The sequence below is a fragment of the Erinaceus europaeus genome, chromosome 11 (genome assembly GCF_950295315.1).
Source record: "Erinaceus europaeus chromosome 11, mEriEur2.1, whole genome shotgun sequence".
NCBI lineage: Eukaryota > Metazoa > Chordata > Mammalia > Eulipotyphla > Erinaceidae > Erinaceus > Erinaceus europaeus.
Window position 1 is genome coordinate 15,643,142 of NC_080172.1, and position 17,167 is coordinate 15,660,308.

General features: G+C 40.2%; 1 long non-coding RNA gene across 1 annotated transcript in view; it reads right to left on the reverse strand.

Annotated features, from left to right (window-relative positions):
- Positions 1–11,974, reverse strand: part of LOC132541199 (uncharacterized) — a 38,316-nt gene extending 26,342 nt beyond the window's left edge. The window contains exon 1 of the long non-coding RNA XR_009552369.1: positions 11,916–11,974. This is a non-coding gene — a long non-coding RNA (uncharacterized LOC132541199). The remainder of the gene's footprint in view (positions 1–11,915) is intronic.
- Positions 11,975–17,167: the final 5,193 nt, after the last annotated feature.

Here is a 17,167-nt window from a genome sequence, read left to right on the forward strand (position 1 = left end):
AATGATATATAGTCAGGGATTCTAGAACAGAAACAGCGAGGACTGTGTCAAAGCCTTGCTTCTACGACTGACGAAAAAACACTCAATTTAATATCCAGGTAATCTATTCACATTTTTTAATTAACTGGTAAATACTCTTCTAAAAATAACTTTTAAAAAAATTGTCTTTTGCCCTTGTTTTAAGAAACCATGAATTATAGAAAAGCGAACTGATTATAAAGTTTATTAAGTATCAGTAGAGACAAATTCTAACCATCTTTTGACACTAAAGCAAGTACTCATTTTATTTGACAAACCTGCCTCTAAGGTTGTCATTTCCAGACAATTACATGTTTTTGTCTACTCCTCCCAACCGTGTGTGTGTGTGTGTGTGTGTGTGTGTGTGTGTGTGTGTGTGTGTGTGTGTGTGTTGGGTCTCAAACCCAGGACTTCTCACATGCAAAGCATGTGGGTTAGCTCAGAGCTCTCTCTGGCCCTGACAATTATGTTTTATGGCTGTTATTCTTAATGCCATTTCAGAATTTTTAATTCTTTTACTTTGCTTCTCACTGACCTACTGTCACTGAACAATCTATACTAGAAATGATCAACAGGGTGGTGTGGAGGGTGTAACACCTTAGAAATAACAAATAAGGCAAAGAAAGACAGGAATTCTCATAGAAGTTAAAATTAGTGAGACATGAAAAAAGTGACACTGACTTTTTCCTAACAATGAAAACATAAAGTTAAACTGAATCTGGGATAGTAAGAGGTTAATTTATAAAATATAAAGTATTTTTATACCTTCAAATTCCATTAGCTTATGTCTAAACTCAGAAAAGTTACTGGAACTTTGTACTAAATGTAAAAGAATTGCATTCTTCATGAGCTTGGGAACTACATGAATGATGAACACTATTGAATTAGGAAAACTGAATTCCCTCTACTTGTTCCAACTTTGACCTTGGAGAGGACAGAAATTTTTCTTATTAGGCATTGTTTGTGTTTCATGTATCCAGATGAAGCAAGCTAATAAATCTGTCAGAAAAAAAAAAACACATTTCTCAGGAGATCAAACATCAAAGCCAGCCAGTATCCCATGAAAGAATATAAATACATATGTGTCAAATGTTTGAGACTTGATGGTTCTGTTTCTGATATTTTAAGCTTCAGTTTGTGTGCTATTGGCATATTATAACCCTTCTTTTGAGAAGTCCAAACAGATTGAAAAAACAAATTGTGAAATCATATGACACTCCGAAATATTGCATTACTCTATTCCCCCCACCCACTTCCCAATTTCTGTCTCAGAAGATTTCCTAACATCTAAAAGCTTGTCAGTGGTGTGAGTAAAGCAACATTTAAAAGACACAAAACTATGTGTTTGAAAGTCCCTGAAGCATTTGCTCTGAAAAATTATATATGGAATGAACTTTTCAATAACCAAAATATATAAAGAGCTCACCAACTCAGCAACATGAAAACAGATGACCCCCATCCAAAAAAGGGTAGAACATATGAACAGAATATTTTTCATAAAAGAGATCCAAAAGGCCAACAAACATATGAAAAGATTCTCCAAGTCACTATTGTCAGAGAAATGCAAATAAAGACAATAAGATGTCACTTCATTCCTAGGAGAATGTCATACTTCAGAAAAGGTAGCAGCAACAAATGCTGTAGAGGTTGTAGGGACAAAGGAACCCTCCTGTACTGCTGGTGGGAATGTAAATTAGTTCAACCTCTGTGGAGAGCAGTCTGGATCAGTCTAGTCAGAAGGCTAGAAGTGGACCTACCCTTATGACCCTGCTATGCCTGTCTTGGTGATATATCCTAAGGAACAAAACTGACCCATTCAAAAAAGATTTGTGTGTATCTATGTTCATAGCAGCACAATTTGTAATAGCCAACACCTGGAAGCAATCCAAGTGTCCAACAACAGATGAGTTGTGGCAAGTAAGTTGTATAGATATATGCAATGGAATACTATTCAGCTAGTAAAAATGGTGAATTCACCTTCTTTACCCCATCCTGGATGGAGCTTGATGGAATCATGGTAAGTGAGATAAGTCAGAAACAGAAGGATGAGTACAGTATGACTTCACTCATAAGCAGAAGTGGAAAAAAAAAAAAAAAGATCAGAAGGGAAAACACTAAGCAGAACTTGGACTCTGAGGTAGATGGGGTGGGGGAGGGGAGGGTTCAGGTCCTGGAACATGATGGCAGAGGAGGGCTTAGTGGGGGATGTATTGTTATATGGAAATATTATTCATGTACAAACTATTGTATTTTACTGTTGACTGTAAACCATTAATCCTCCAGTAAAGAAATAATGAACTCTTCATTAAAACTTAACCTTACACCAGGGAGACTGCATCAACAGTTACACAACAGACTTTCATGCTCAAGGTTCCAAACTCTCAGGTACGGTAACCTGCACCACAATAAACCGTAGCTGAGAAGTACTCTGGTAAAGAAAAAAAAAAAAGTAAATAACAACAGTAACAATAACCTAAGATGCTGAGGAAATAGTTCGTAGGAGCAGATTTCAGGATCTGCGTACCTGAAGTTCCCAGGTTGTTTCTTAGCTCTTCAGGCAACACAGGGTTGCCCTGGCTTCTCTCTCTTCCCTGCCTCTTATTCATGGGGAACTCTTTACCGCATTTGAGAGAAATAAAAGAAATCTTGGGGAGGAGGGAGGCTTAGTCTGAATTATGCGTGTGCTCTAGTCTTTTTGCCAACACAGTTGACTGGAGCACGGTTGGTTTTGGTTAGAATAATACTGAGACAGCATGTCTCTGACTCTCTATATTCTGAATAAGCAGAAAAAAAATAGTGAAGTTAAAAGAGCTGGTTATAGTGATTTTAACATCACAATTTTAAGAAAACAAAACCAAACAAAAAACGATACCATGCTTCCCGTATTAATCATTTTTACAAGGTCAGAGGGCATCTTCACTGGTGGGTGGGTGTCACCAAGGAGAGGCAGGTCCAGCAACCACTCTTTTGCTTAGAAAGCCAAGAGCTGCAGAACTTCAAAGTCTGCATTATTTTCAGCAGATACAGCCCTCAAACAAGTGCTAATGCATGTTGAGTTGATGTCATTGGATTCAACAGTTACTATCTACTAATATAGTACATTAGTTCTTGTTCTTAATGTTATCATCTTTACCTGCTTTGAACACTGGTGTATTTTTAGTGCAAAGAAGGGTCCTTAGCATATAAGAAGCAATTGATATACTTTTTCTTTTATTGGATGAGCGAATAACTCAATTATTGGTGAAGAAACTGGAATTAGTAAAGAGTAATGTTCATTGTATAAAAGGAGTACATAAATATATACATTGTATTTATTTTCTTTGGGCCCTCCTTCCTAAAATATTTATTTTTCTGCTAAAGAGATGCTCCTACCTCCGGCATCACCAATAACCAGAGTTGAGTAGTGTTCTGGGCAAAAATAAATAAGCAAATAAATAAATGGATAAATAAAACTTTTATTTTTCTTCTATCTTTAGAGAGTCATCAAGGCCAGGTACTCAACTTTAAGTAGCTTTTCACTTTCTTTGTGGGTTTCCCCATGTGCATATATTTCCAGCAGTGTAATCTTTCCAAAAGTTCTTGTTCACTGCAAGAGCTTGAAAGCACTTTGTTGTTGAAGGGATAAGACTGGCATTCATTATATCTCACTTGGTGACTAAAATGCATGACACGGAACCTTTATCCTCTGTTTATCCAACTGAAAAATGAGAACACTTACTCACTTAGTATGGAAATGATTGCCAGGGACTGTATGATCTACTTATAGAAGGTGGCGTTTTATTTGCTGCATGTTACAGATTTTTCCCTTGGATTTTGGGTGCTCAGGTACTAAAGCACTTTTAGCAAAGTTAACCTCCCCCTGCACCCCCAAGGCAGGAATTGGCTTATAGATTTTTAATATTTACTTGCAGGGTTCCTAATACATCACCTTTACATCTGAGTCTTCATTAACCTATAGTCACAGCATGAAAAACACTTAGTCAGGGCTTCTTGACCAGGGTGTGGCCACACTTCACTATGAGTCTAAGTTTACATAAGCCCTGACCATGCCATATTTCCCCCAATGGGGAACTGTGATGGTTTTCAGGAGGTGGGGCACAGACTTTGGAGGAGGTGAGGTCACCCCCACACACCAAGTATGAGTGTGAAATTATACTTCTGACATACTATAATTTTGTACAATGCTGGAAAATCTCTAAATTAAAAAAAAAAACCTGTTTATTAATTGTTTTATTTTTTAATTTTTTATTTTCCCTTTTGTTGCCCTTGTTTTTTATTGTTGTAGTTATTATTACTGTTGTTGTTGTCACCCTTGTTGGATAGGACAGAGAGAAATGGAGAGAGGAAGGGAAGACAGAGAGGGGGAGAGAAAGATAGACACTTACAGACCTGCTTCACCACTTGTGAAGCGACTCCCCTGCAGGTGGGGAGCTAGGGGCTCCAACCTGGATACTTACGCCTGTCCTTGTGCTTTGCACCATGTGTGCTTAACCTACTGCTCTACCGCCCAACTCCAACTGTTTTTTTTCTTTCTTTTTTTTTTTTAATGAAAATAGGACATTGAAGATCATCTTAAAAGTGTAATGTAAGAAGTGAAATGAAATTCTCATCTTTGGACATCCTTTGTTGTTATCATTAATTATTCCTTCATTAAAAGAAATCATTCCATAGCCAAAATATTAATATTTCATATCTGAGAAACACATATCAGTAGCAAACATCCATGGAATTCAACTTAGAGAAAGTCTTTATGTGCTCATGTGACTTAGCATTCCAAAAGATTTCAGCTGTCCTCATCTTCTTAAAAGCTCTTATGTAATCAACATTTCTGTAGAAATTCATGCATACCTTCTTTCTTTGTTGATCTACAACTATATTGTAGGAAAATGTAATCCTCAGGGATTAAATGAATGCTCCAATATGATATCTCAAAGGTATTGCATGCCTTGTAGTTTTGTAAATCAACATTAAATCACTAACAAAATGAAAAAGAAAAAAGAAAAGATAAAGTGAGACATCGAGAGATAGAGAATGTGGCTGTAACAGGAAAAGATTAGTCAGAGATTTACAGAATCATGGAACTTAGTTAACTTCACTGAAAAAATCTACAAACTAAGTGACAGGTATTGATATTTTCAGTCAGAGCTGAAGAAACTAAGGCTCAGATTAAGTGAACATCTTCCAGTCTCATAGCAGACATGAGTCTCATCCAAACCTGGCGCTCACTTTACTTTCAGTAGACATCTTTCCTTTCAGCCGTTCAGCATGCTAGTCTTTCCTTCAACGCACTATCCCTTACTCACATTGAATATGTATTCTTAGTCTTTAACAGATCCCTCTCTCCACTGTCACTGGTCATCTCCATCAGGAACAGCATCGTGGACCCTCTTGTGGGCCTCTACAGGACCTTGCTCTCGCTGTGGAACTGGGTCAATATACTCTGCCACTCAAGGTCCTGAAATGAGTGCAGTCTAGAACGTTCCTAGTTTTGACTACAGAATGAGAGTTCAGACCTCCAGCGATGCAGACTTCATATAGGCTCCTGTGCTGAATATGGGACACAGATCAGATTAATAAGGTCTACAGATTTACATATTCTTCTCATATTTGGGAGCTACTCTTTTCTCCTTAATCCAGATTTCTAGTCCTATTTCCAATGCTGACACCATCTCTCCAGACAATACCTTTAGACCACCAGCATGTTAACTGTTGTGCTCAGGCAAAAATTAGTAAATCATGGGCCCCTTGGAATATACCTAAAATAGACTTCCTAGTTTCTTCCAAAATGGAGACTCCCCCAAATCTCATCGGCTCTATTCTTATTTAGGTTCCTGATCATTAAACATTTTGTTCTCCTTTATATCTCTCTCTTTTTTTTTTTTCCTCCTCCAGGGTATTGCTGGGCTCGGTGCCTGCACCATGAATCCACCGCTCCTGGAGGCCATTTTTTTCCCCTCTTTTGTTGCCCTTGTTGTAGCTTCGTTGTGGTTATTATTATTGCCCTTGTTGACGCAATTCGTTGTTGGATAGGACAGAGAGAAACGGAGAGAGGAGGGGAAGACAGAGAGGGAGAGAGAAAGATAGACACCTGCAGACCTGCTTCACCACCTGTGAAGCCACCCCCCCCACCCCCCCCCACCCCCCGCAAGTGGAAACCGAAGGCTCTAACCGGGATCCTTACAAGGTACTTGTGCTTTGCACCATGTGTGCTTAACTCGCTGTGTTACCACCTCCCCCCCCCCCAATTATTCTTTTTTTATTCTTTTTTTCCTCCAGGGCTATTGCTGGGGCTTGGTGTCTGCTCTATGAATCCACTGCTCCTGGAGGCCATTTTTTCCCCTTTTGTTGCCCTTGCTTGTTTGCCATTGTTGTTATTATTGTTGTTGCCATTGCTGTCATTGTTGTTGAACAGGACAGAGAGAAATCGAGAGAGGACAGGAAGGCAGAGAGGGGGAGAAAGACATCTGCAGCCCAACTTCAGTGCTTATGAAGCGACCATGGGGAGCCGTGGCTCCAGCTGGGATCCCTACGCTAATCCTTGCGCTGGTCCTTGCGCAATGAAGTTTTGCTAGTGTTCCTCTCCCTCTCTCTCTCTCTCTCTCTCTCTCTCTCTCTCTCTCTCTCTCTCTCTCTCTCTCTCCCTCTTCCCTCTTGACTTCTCTCTGCCTTTATCAAGAATAAATAAAATATTTTGAAATGTATAGTCACTGTTCTATACCAAACATGCTAAACTAAATTTTTATTTTTAAGACTCGTTGTTTTATTCAATGCGAGAGAAAAGAGCACCAATTACGATATTTGCTTTAGTTTTCCTTAGGGCTTTTCACCAGTATAATTGTACCACTCCTGGCAAATTACCTTTCTCCATCCCCGCCACCCCCTCTCTGTTAAGAGAAGTACCATAATACCACTTCATCATTCATGAGGTTTCTCCAGGCACCTGGACCAAGGTCCTCAATCATGGTTATGTTTGCATTCTACCAGCTCATCTATCGCCCAGTTCCTGTTTTTTTTTTTTTTTTTGATTTATTTATTTTAGAAAATATGTCAAACAAAGAATTTTACATGAGATCTCTGGGTTGAGAGGAAGATGGAGAAAAAGAAGCCAGGACACCAATCAGACGCATGAATGCAAGGACCTCAGGCATACGTGTCTGGTTTTCTACTCACTGAGCTATCTACAGAGCACGGCTCAGCTCTAGCTTATGGTGGGGCGGAGGACTGAACCTGGGACTATGGAGTCTCAGGCATGGGAGTCTGTTTGCATAACTACTATGCTATCTATCCTCGCCCATGTCTTTCTTCTTTTTATAAAATACAGTATGTCACATTTTTTAAAAGAGACAGGAAAGATTAAGTAAGGAACTTGTTACTTTACTCAATGAGTTATTCCATTATATCTCTTAAGGTCTGAAATATAATGGCCAATTAAATATAAACTTCATGAGAAATAGCTAGGAAGAGAGGGAGTAAATCCATTTAAAAAATTTAAAGTAAGATTTCAAGAGTAGGGAAATTTTGTAAAAAAACTGGAACATAACCTGCAATCAAGTGTACGTAGGTGTGGGCATGTGTGTGTGTGTCTGTGTCAGAGTGCATGTGTGTGTGTCTGTGAGTGAGTGTGTATGTCTGTGTCAGAGTGCATGTGTGTGTGTGTCTGTGAGTGTGTGTGTGTCTGTGTCAGAGTGCATATGTGTGTGTCTGTGAGTGTGTGTGTCTGTGTCAGAGTGCATGTGTGTGTGTCTGTGAGTGTGTGTGTGTCAGAGTGCATGTGTGTGTGTCTGTGAATGTGTGTGTGTCTGTGTCAGAGTGCATGTGTGTGTGTCTGTGTGTGTGTCTGTGTCAGAGTGCATATGTGTGTGTCTGTGAGTGTGTGTGTGTCAGAGTGCATGTGTGTGTGTGTCTGTGTCAGAGTGCATGTGTGTGTGTGTCTGTGAGTGTGTGTGTCTGTGTCAGAGTGCATATGTGTGTGTCTGTGAGTGTGTGTGTGTCTGTGTCAGAGTGCATGTGTGTGTGTGTCTGTGAGTATGTGTGTGTCTGTGTCAGAGTGCATGTGTGTGTGTCTGTGAGTGTGTGTGTGTGTCAGAGTGCATGTGTGTGTCTGTGAGTGTGTGTGTGTCAGAGTGCATGTGTGTGTGTGTCAGAGTGCATGTGTGTGTGTGTCTGTGAGTGTGTGTGTGTGTGTGTGTCAGAGTGCATGTGTGTGTGTGTCTGTGAGTGTGTGTGTCTGTGTCAGAGTGCATATGTGTGTGTGTGTGTCTGTGAGTGAGTGTGTGTGTGTGTCAGAGTGCATGTGTGTGTGTGTCTGTGAGAGTGTGTGTGTGTGTGTGTGTGTGTGTGTGTGTGTGTGTGTCTTGTTTTGATGGTAGTGATGTTCTGTCATTGCCTCATTCTTGGCTCTCAGTCAGTACTCAAGAAAACCAGATTGAACATTTGGAATCTCTGCTTTAGTGGATAGAAACTGAATTCCAGTCACTAAGGGAAATTCAAAACAAAACACACAAGAATAGAGAAAGGACAATTTTTTTTTTGCCAGAAAATAATTTTTACTTGATGTTTGTTCTTCATTGAGCCAATATTCCAATGGAAAAAAATAGACTGGTCAAGAGTTCAATATAATTTTCTGTGACATTTGACCTAGGTGGCATAAATAGAATTAATGACAGAAAATTAAACCTTTCCTGTGATATATGTGACTGTTTTGTCTCATACAGAATATTTAGGAGAAAAGGATAATATAATGGTACTTTGATTTGCCTGAAATGTTAACTTTCAAACTAATTTGCTTACTTAGTAAATACTTATGCCCAGTAATTTTTATAGGTACTTTGAATATCCAGCAGGAAAAGGTGAACAAAACAAAACTGGTAACAAATCTACACATGTAAATAGTATTTACAATATTGTTGGGGGGTGGTTGGTAGTGTACCTGATTGAGGACACATGTTACCAGGTGCAAGGACCTGGGTTCAAGCCCCCAATTCTCACCTGCAGGGGGGGGGAGTTTCATGAGCTATGAAGCAGATCTGCAGTTGTTTCTCTGTCTCTCTCCTTCTCTAACTAACCGCCCCATTCTCAATTTCTCTTTGTTTCTGTGTGTGTGTGTGTGTGTGTGTGTGTGTGTGTGTGTGTTGGCATTCTGTGATTTGTTTTATTTGCTTGTCATAATTCTGCACAGGCGGACTAGATATGAACTTGGTAAAGCACATAAAATTGCCTATCTAAGTACCTTAATTAATTCATTTACTGTTATTTCTTACCAGAACACTGCTCAGCTCTGGTTTATGGTGGTACTTGGGATTGAATCTCTGGCACCTCTGGAATGGCAATTTCTGTTTTTCTTTTTGCATACTGATAATGTTTTATACCCAGCCTACTTGCCATAATTTCTACCATAAGCCTCAGTTATATAGTTATTATAATGCTTTGAAAACTACACTTAGGGGTTAGTTTTCCATCTGTTGTTGAGAAAATGATATGATGGATAAAGAGGTCTGGGGAAGATGAGAGAGCATAAAGCTGAACTTTGTGAGAACACAGGGATAATATAGAGAAATCAGTGGGAAACGAGTTTTATTCACATGTAGAATCTGTGAAAGGAGATGCAGGAATTTCTTTTTCTTTTTTTTTTTTTTTTTGCCTCTAGGTCTGGGTGCAGGCATACAAATCCACAGCTCCAGGTGGCCATTTTTTTTCCATATTTTTGGGTAGGACAGAGAGAAACTGAGGGAAGAGGAGGAGATAGAGAGGAAGAGAGAAAGAAAGACACTTGCAGACCTGCTTCACTACTTGTGAGGCTTCCTAGTTGTAGGTGGGGAGCCAGGGACTCAAACCCAGATCCTTGTGTGGGTCCTTGTGCTTAGTACTATGTGCACCTAAATAGGCCGCATCACCTCCCAGCCCCAGTATTTCTATCAGAAGACAAATTCTGAGGAAGAATAGGTTTAAACAAGATATTAGTTATTCTAGTAGAGAGGTAAATTATATGCTTGTTATTATACAATATTTGACATACCTGTGAGGCATGGGGTATCAAAGAAATAACAGATTATAATTTAGGATTCTGAGGAAGTGAGCAAGCAGAAAATTATTTCTCAGAAGGAGTTCTCAAGATTTCTGGATTTGTCTAGACCCAGTATAGGCCACTTAGATCCCAAAATTTCTCTGATTAAAAGATCATATGTACTCTATATCGACCTAAGAGCAGAAACTTGCATCTGAAGAGAAGTTCATCTTGTAGGACTGATCTTTTTGCCTACATCATATTAACTAACTCTGGACAGCCAGTGCCTGCACTGAATTAAATTGTAGGATATATATTGAGTTAAGAACTGGAGCATTAGGGGCCAGGTGGTGGCGCACCTGGTTAAGCATACACATTATGGTATGCAAGAACCCAGGTTCAAGCCCCCAGTCTCCACCTGCAGGGGAAACTTTACGACTAGTGAAGCAAGGCTGCAGGAGTCTGTCTTTCCCCCTCTCTATCTTACCCTCTCCTCTCAACTTCTCTCTGTTTCTGTCCAATAATAAATAAATATTTTTAAAACACACACACACAAGAACTGGAGCATTGCTTGTTGGGTGAAATCCCACACATCTGGTACAGAAGTGTTCTGTGGAAACATTTTAACTTTAATTTATGTTTCTTCTGAAGGTATGGAAAGCATTATCTCTTCTTCTAAAGGGGAAGAACATCACTTCCACAAGCTAGAAAATACACATCATTAGTTAAATATCTACCTGGTCTTATTGGCCAGTGTATCCTCCTCTGCTCTACTATACACAGTGCAGGGCAATAAGAACATGCTGGGGGGGGGGGTTGTCACATGGTGACACAGCTGGTAGAGAACATATATCACAGTGAACAAGAATTCAGATTCAATTCCCAGGTTCCCACCTGCAGGAAAGAAACTTCATAAGCAATGAGGCAGTGCTGCATCTTCCTTTCTCCCTGTCTACCTCTCTCTTCCATCTTCATTTCTCTCTGTCTCTATCAAAAAAAAGGGAGGAGAAAGAACATGCTAACAAGCATATGCTGAATGAATGAATATAAGCCTGGGGCTACTTCCTTGATGAAAGACTATTCTTGAAGCCTCTTCTGGTTAATGCCACCCTACAGACTTTCCCCCATTGTGCTCAGGAAAAACAGAACCAGTGGACATTCAGATCTTGAAGCGTGGTCATCCAGAATACATACCTTTGTGAAACAGTAACAATATTCAGGTTGAGTAATGATGGACTGGGTTTGCAAATAACACATGTTCATTTTTATGTTGCTAAAGATTCTTTGCTAGGAAATGAACACTTGTAATTTAATATGCAATGTTCTCAGAGTCTGGGGCCAAACCACCTCAAACTGTGAACGCCTTGGCCTTAGAGAGCCAGTCAGGGTCAGGGCAGGGCAGCACTTGGCCTGATGCCCCTCCAGAGTAAACCAAACAGCTACAGGAAGTGGTTTCTGTGATTCAGTAGGTGGCACACTTCCTTTTGAGTCAGGCTGAATCATGACTTTGAGAGGCAAAAAAAGACCTGTTTCTTTCTCCCGTACTTTATGCCTATTCCCAACAGTAAAATTATCACAATCTGTCATGTTACAAACCTTGTTTAGTTTAACATATTAAAACAAAACAGAATATATATATATATATATTAGAAGTTAAATTATATATATTCATATACATGTTATATATATATATATATATATACATATAATTTAACTGTGAGGAGGCAAGAAACACAAGTGTGAGATGAATCCAGGCATCACTAATTTTCAGAGGTGTATATTCTCAAAACAGACTGAAGGGAAAGGCATCGAGGCTGATTTCACTGAACCACTGAAGCCCCTCTTTCTCTTGAATCTGACCCATTTTGAGTGGAAGTGATTAGATCACACTTACATAAACCATGTTGCTTTAAATGGCCTTGCTCGCCTCTTCATTTGCTGACCCCGGCTTACTCCCGGGCATGTCTGCTGGAAGGCTGTTCTCAGAGCTGTCCCAGGCATGGCCCTAGTTCAGCTGTGGGTGAAATGATCCTGTTCTGAATGTTCTGAATGCTGCTGGCAATGCTGTAAATTGTTTTGAGGCTTAAGGAAATACCCCTTAGATATCAACAAGTCATAAAAACAGACATATTTTCTCTTCATTTTTTTCCCAGTGAGCATTTTCTTCTTCAATGTGAAAAATGCCTGGGATATAATCATATGTATCTATAATTTTATCTCACAAATTAGATTTTCTTTTTTTAAAATATATGTTTCTACTCATTTATTAGATAGAGCCAGAGAAATTCAGAAGGGTGGGAGGAGATAGAAAGGGAAAGAGATATAGAGACACCTGCAGCCCTGCTTCACTACTTGGGAAACTTTCCCCTTGCAGGTGGGGACCAGGGGCTTGAACCTGGGTCCTTGTGCACTGTGATGTGTGCACTTAACCAGGTGCACCACTGCCTGGATCCTCAAAATTAGATTTTCTTTATGTGACTTATTCCAATTGGATTCATATTCCATAACAAAGATTTGGAAGTTCAAACTTTCTGTTTTGTGTTTATAACATTCTAAGAAAACTAATAATCAGACTAATCAGGAGTCTTAGTACCATGTTAATAGTCTCCATCTTCTTCTGTGAACTATTCCAGATTTGGAGAAGACAAGCATCAAAGTCACATAAACCTGTGTTCAAACTCAGACAAAAAAAATCGCACACCTGTGTCACCCTGGTTAAGTCTCTTACCTTTCTGAGTCATGTAATTTCCTACACATAGAAGGATATTCTAACATAAAGACAAACTTAACTTGAGAATTAAATAAAGCTTTTACATAGTGCCCAGGAAGACTCCTAACTTATATTTGATGTTTAAAATGTGTTGTTGACCTTTCCCTTTATTCACAGTCCTTTTTCATTGGGAGGTAAGGAAAGCCTTTAGACAGAACAACTGCTTGGACGTGCTAAGTCTCGCCCTTCCCAAAGACGTCAGTCACATCTCGCTCCTTTAGCACTTTCATCAACAGCACCTGGAGTCCATGTGATAGCAAATGGCACCCTTCACAGAGTGTGGAGAAATCCAACCAACTCTTTTGGACAGGACAGTTGTGGCTGATGAATGAGGACCAAATGTGAAGCAAGTCCTCATCTGACACACTGACAGGAGCACCTAGAGACTAGGCAGGGGAAGAACCATCGGGAACATATATAGTCAGACAAAACAACCCAGTTCTGGCTGCAGATAAACAAGGCAATAACTGGCAGACATGTGGGAATGCAGAAAACATCATACCAAAATATTGGTCTTCCCATATGCTTTCAACTCTTCCCAGGTGACCATATACAAAAGGTGATAACTTTTATTATTAGCTTTATTTATTTATTGGCTAGAGACAGCCAGAAATCGAGAGTATAGGAGAAGATAGAGAGGGAGAGAGACAGAGAGATACCTGCAACACCACTTCATCACTTGCAAAGCTTTCCCCCTGCAGATGGGGACTGGGGGCTGGAACTTGCATTCTTGCGTGTTAGAGCATGTGCGCTCAACCAGGTGCACCACTACCCACCTCCCAAAGAAAGGCTGTAGTGCGGCTGGGCAGGAACACACCCGGTTGAGCATACACAGCTGCCTGGTTCAAAACCCTGATCCCAGCCTGCTGGGGGAGAACTTCATGAGTGGTGATGTAGTGCAGTGTTGTAGCTCTCTCTCTCTCTCCTCTCTCTCTCCTCTCTCTCTCTCCTCTCTCTCTCTCCTCTCTCTCTCTCCTCTCTCTCTCTCTCTCTCTCTCTCTCTCCTCTCTCTCTCTCTCTCTCTCTCTCTCTCTGCTCTCAATTTCTCTCTAGGGTTTACAGTCAACAATATTTATACATCTTTCCCATATTTAGGAGCTACTCTCTTCCATGATCCAGCTTTCTGGTCCTTTTTTCAGCCATGACATCATCTCTCCAGACAATAACTAGGATCCACTGACATACCAGATTTCAGGCTTGGGGGAAAAAATCTCCTATAGTCATGGGCTCTTTGGAATATAACTAAAATATGCCTACTAGCTATCTACAGAACGGAGACCTCCCAACTCTTCATCTGCACTACTCCAGCCTTTTGGTTCCTGATTAATCAACAACTTGTTTGGCTTTATATGTTCACACTTCTTTCAGCCACCAGGTTCCAGATGCTACCATGATGCCAACCAGACTTCCCTAGACAGACAACCCCACCAATATGTCCTGGAGCCCTGCTTCCCAGACTCCCACCCCACTAGGGAAAGAGAGAGACAGGCTGGGACTATGGATCTACCTGCCAACGCCCATGTTCAGTGGGGAAGCAATTACAGAAGCCAGACCTTCCACCTTCTGCAACCCACAATGACCCTGGGTCCATACTCCCAGAGGGATAAGGAATAGGAAAGCTGTCAGGGGAGGGGATAGGATATGGAGTTCTGGTGGTGAGAATTGTGTAGAGTTGTACTCCTCTTACCCTATGGTTTTTGTTGGTGTTTCCTTTTTTTAAATTAAAAATAATAATAAAGAAAGGTTGTAATATTTCCCCCTAAATTAAGGTCCAGAAAGTAATTTTATACTTACCTGTCCTAAACTCACCACATTGTATCTCACAGATGCCAGGTTACCTGTCTCCTCCATCAGACTGAGCTCCTGAACACAAGAAATTTTGTTTTTTCCTTCAACTAGTTCTTTTTTTTAAATTATTTTTTAATGTTTATTCCATTTTGTTGCCATTGTTATTTTTTATTTTTATTTATTTTTTAATTTCTTTATTGGGGAATTAATGTTTTACATTCGATAGTAAATACAATAGTTTGTACATGCATACCATTTCCCAGTTTTCCATATAACAATACAACCCCCACTAGATCCTCTGTCATCCTTTTTGGACCTGCATTATTCCCCCCCACACACCCCAGGATCTTTTACTTTGGTACAATACGCCTTCAACTAGTTCTTATCTATAGCTCAGTACCTAAGCCATAACAGGTGCTCAATGTCTACTGACATAAAAGAAACACAAATACATCAATTCCGAAAGACCTTAAGAAAACTTGAAAGAGGAATTGGCTTCTGAGGCTAAATTCTCCTGAGAGAACCAGCCAGATAATCTCTCTTTGAGAAATGGAGTCAGACAGTTGAACCTGTAGTATGAGAATACAGGAAAAGAAACTATGGGAACTCTGTTTAAACTAGCACTTATCCTAGACAATGCAACTTAAACATGTGAGTTCTGGAGGTGTGGGCATAATCCAGTGGATTGTTGATTGTGAATCTGCTGGAGGCTTCTGTTTAAATAGCTCCCAGGGTAGGATGACTCAGCAGCTGGAGGATAGGATGCTCTTTTTAAATGACCTATCATTGCTCTGGGTGTCTGTGCTGGCCTCTGGCATGACATAGAATAGTTCCTTTCTCGCCAGCTCATCAGCCAGATGCTAAATCATCCACTACTAATTTGGAGGTTGACAGGAATTGTGTGACAGACGATCTCAGGCAACAAGCCAGAAGATCCACCTTTCAAGTGAACTCTTATCAGTAGTTAGGTTCCTATATTTTACGGTTATAGAATGGTTATTCTCTCCCCCTGTCAAGGATCACTACTATTTCAGCATAAAATGGAAATGAAGCTTCCTAGCAATTGGGATCTTGCAGAAACAGACCTAAATTTAATCACAGCACAGACCACCTAATGTTGTTTTGCTTGTTATTTTCCCTTCACACTGACCTGTTGCTGTTTCTTTGTTTTTGTCCCCAAAACAGCAAGAGAGTGCTCAACGAGGAAATTCTTTTTTTTTTTTTTTTTTTGCCTCCAGGGCCATTGCTGGGGCTGGGTGCCTGCACCATGAATCCACTACTCCTGGAGGTCATCTTCCCCCCCCTCCTGTTGCCCTCCCTGTTGTAGCCCCATTGTGGCCATCACTGTCATTGTTGACATCGTTCATTGTTGGATAGGACAGAGAGAAATGGAGAGAGGAGGGAAAGACAGAGAGGAGGAGAGAAAGATAGACACCTGCAGACCTGCTTCACCACCTGTGAAGCGACTCCCCTGCAGGTGGGGAGCCGGGGTTCGAACCGGGATCCTTATGCCGGTCCTTGTGCTTTGTGCCATTTGTGCTTAACCCGCTGCGCTACCATCCAAGCCCCTGGCACATGCCTTTTAAATAAAAGTTTGTATTTGTTCGTGTGAGAGAATTAACAAGCATGTGTTGAAATTTTTCCTATGTTCTCAGCAGTTTCAGATACTGAAGTAGCGAACAAGGCAGATAAAGACCCTGTCTCAGAAAGCTTAGATCTTATTGATAGATTTGAATAATAATAATAATCTAATATCATGCTGGGAGATACATTGTACGGAAGAGTTATTCAGTAGGTGCACATATTTATGTAAAAGGTAGAGCTATTACTACTTAAGATAGTCAGATGAACATAGTATAAGGATACAGTGTCATAATATGTTTAGAACACTGTTTATAAAATCATTAAGCAGTACCAGGAGGTGGTGGCTCATTTGGTTGAGCACACATGTCACAAAGCACAAGGGCCAGGCTTCTAGCATTCAGGTGCCCACCTGCAGGGGCAAAGCTTTGCCAGTGGAAAAGTAGCGCTGCAGGTGTCTCTCTGTCTTTCTCCCTCTCTATCATCCCCTTGGCTCTTGATTTCTGGCTGTCTCTATCCAATAAATAAAAAGATAAAAGAATAAAATCAATAAAAAAATAAAATCAATAACCTAGGTTAGGGAGATAGCATAATCCAAAAGATTTTCATGCCTGAGGCACCTAAGGTCCCAGGCTCAATCCCAAAGCATAACTGATTAGTGACCTGGTAAAAATAAATAAGTACAAATAATAATAATAATAAACTAAGACTAATAACCTGCCTATTTCAGAAAACTAAAGACATAGGTGCACACGGATTTTTTTTTTAATCCACCTAATTATAGAAAGGTGGTCTGTCTCTTTCCCTTTTTTTTTTTTAAGATTTTCTTTTTTTTTAAAGATTTTATTTATTAATTAATGAGAAAGATAGGAGGAGAGAAAGAACCAGACATCACTCTGGCACATGTGCTGCCAGGGATTGAACTCAGGACCTCATGCCTGAGAATCCAATGCCTTATCCACTACACCACCTCCCGGACCGCTCTCTTTCCCTTTTCTTATTTCATC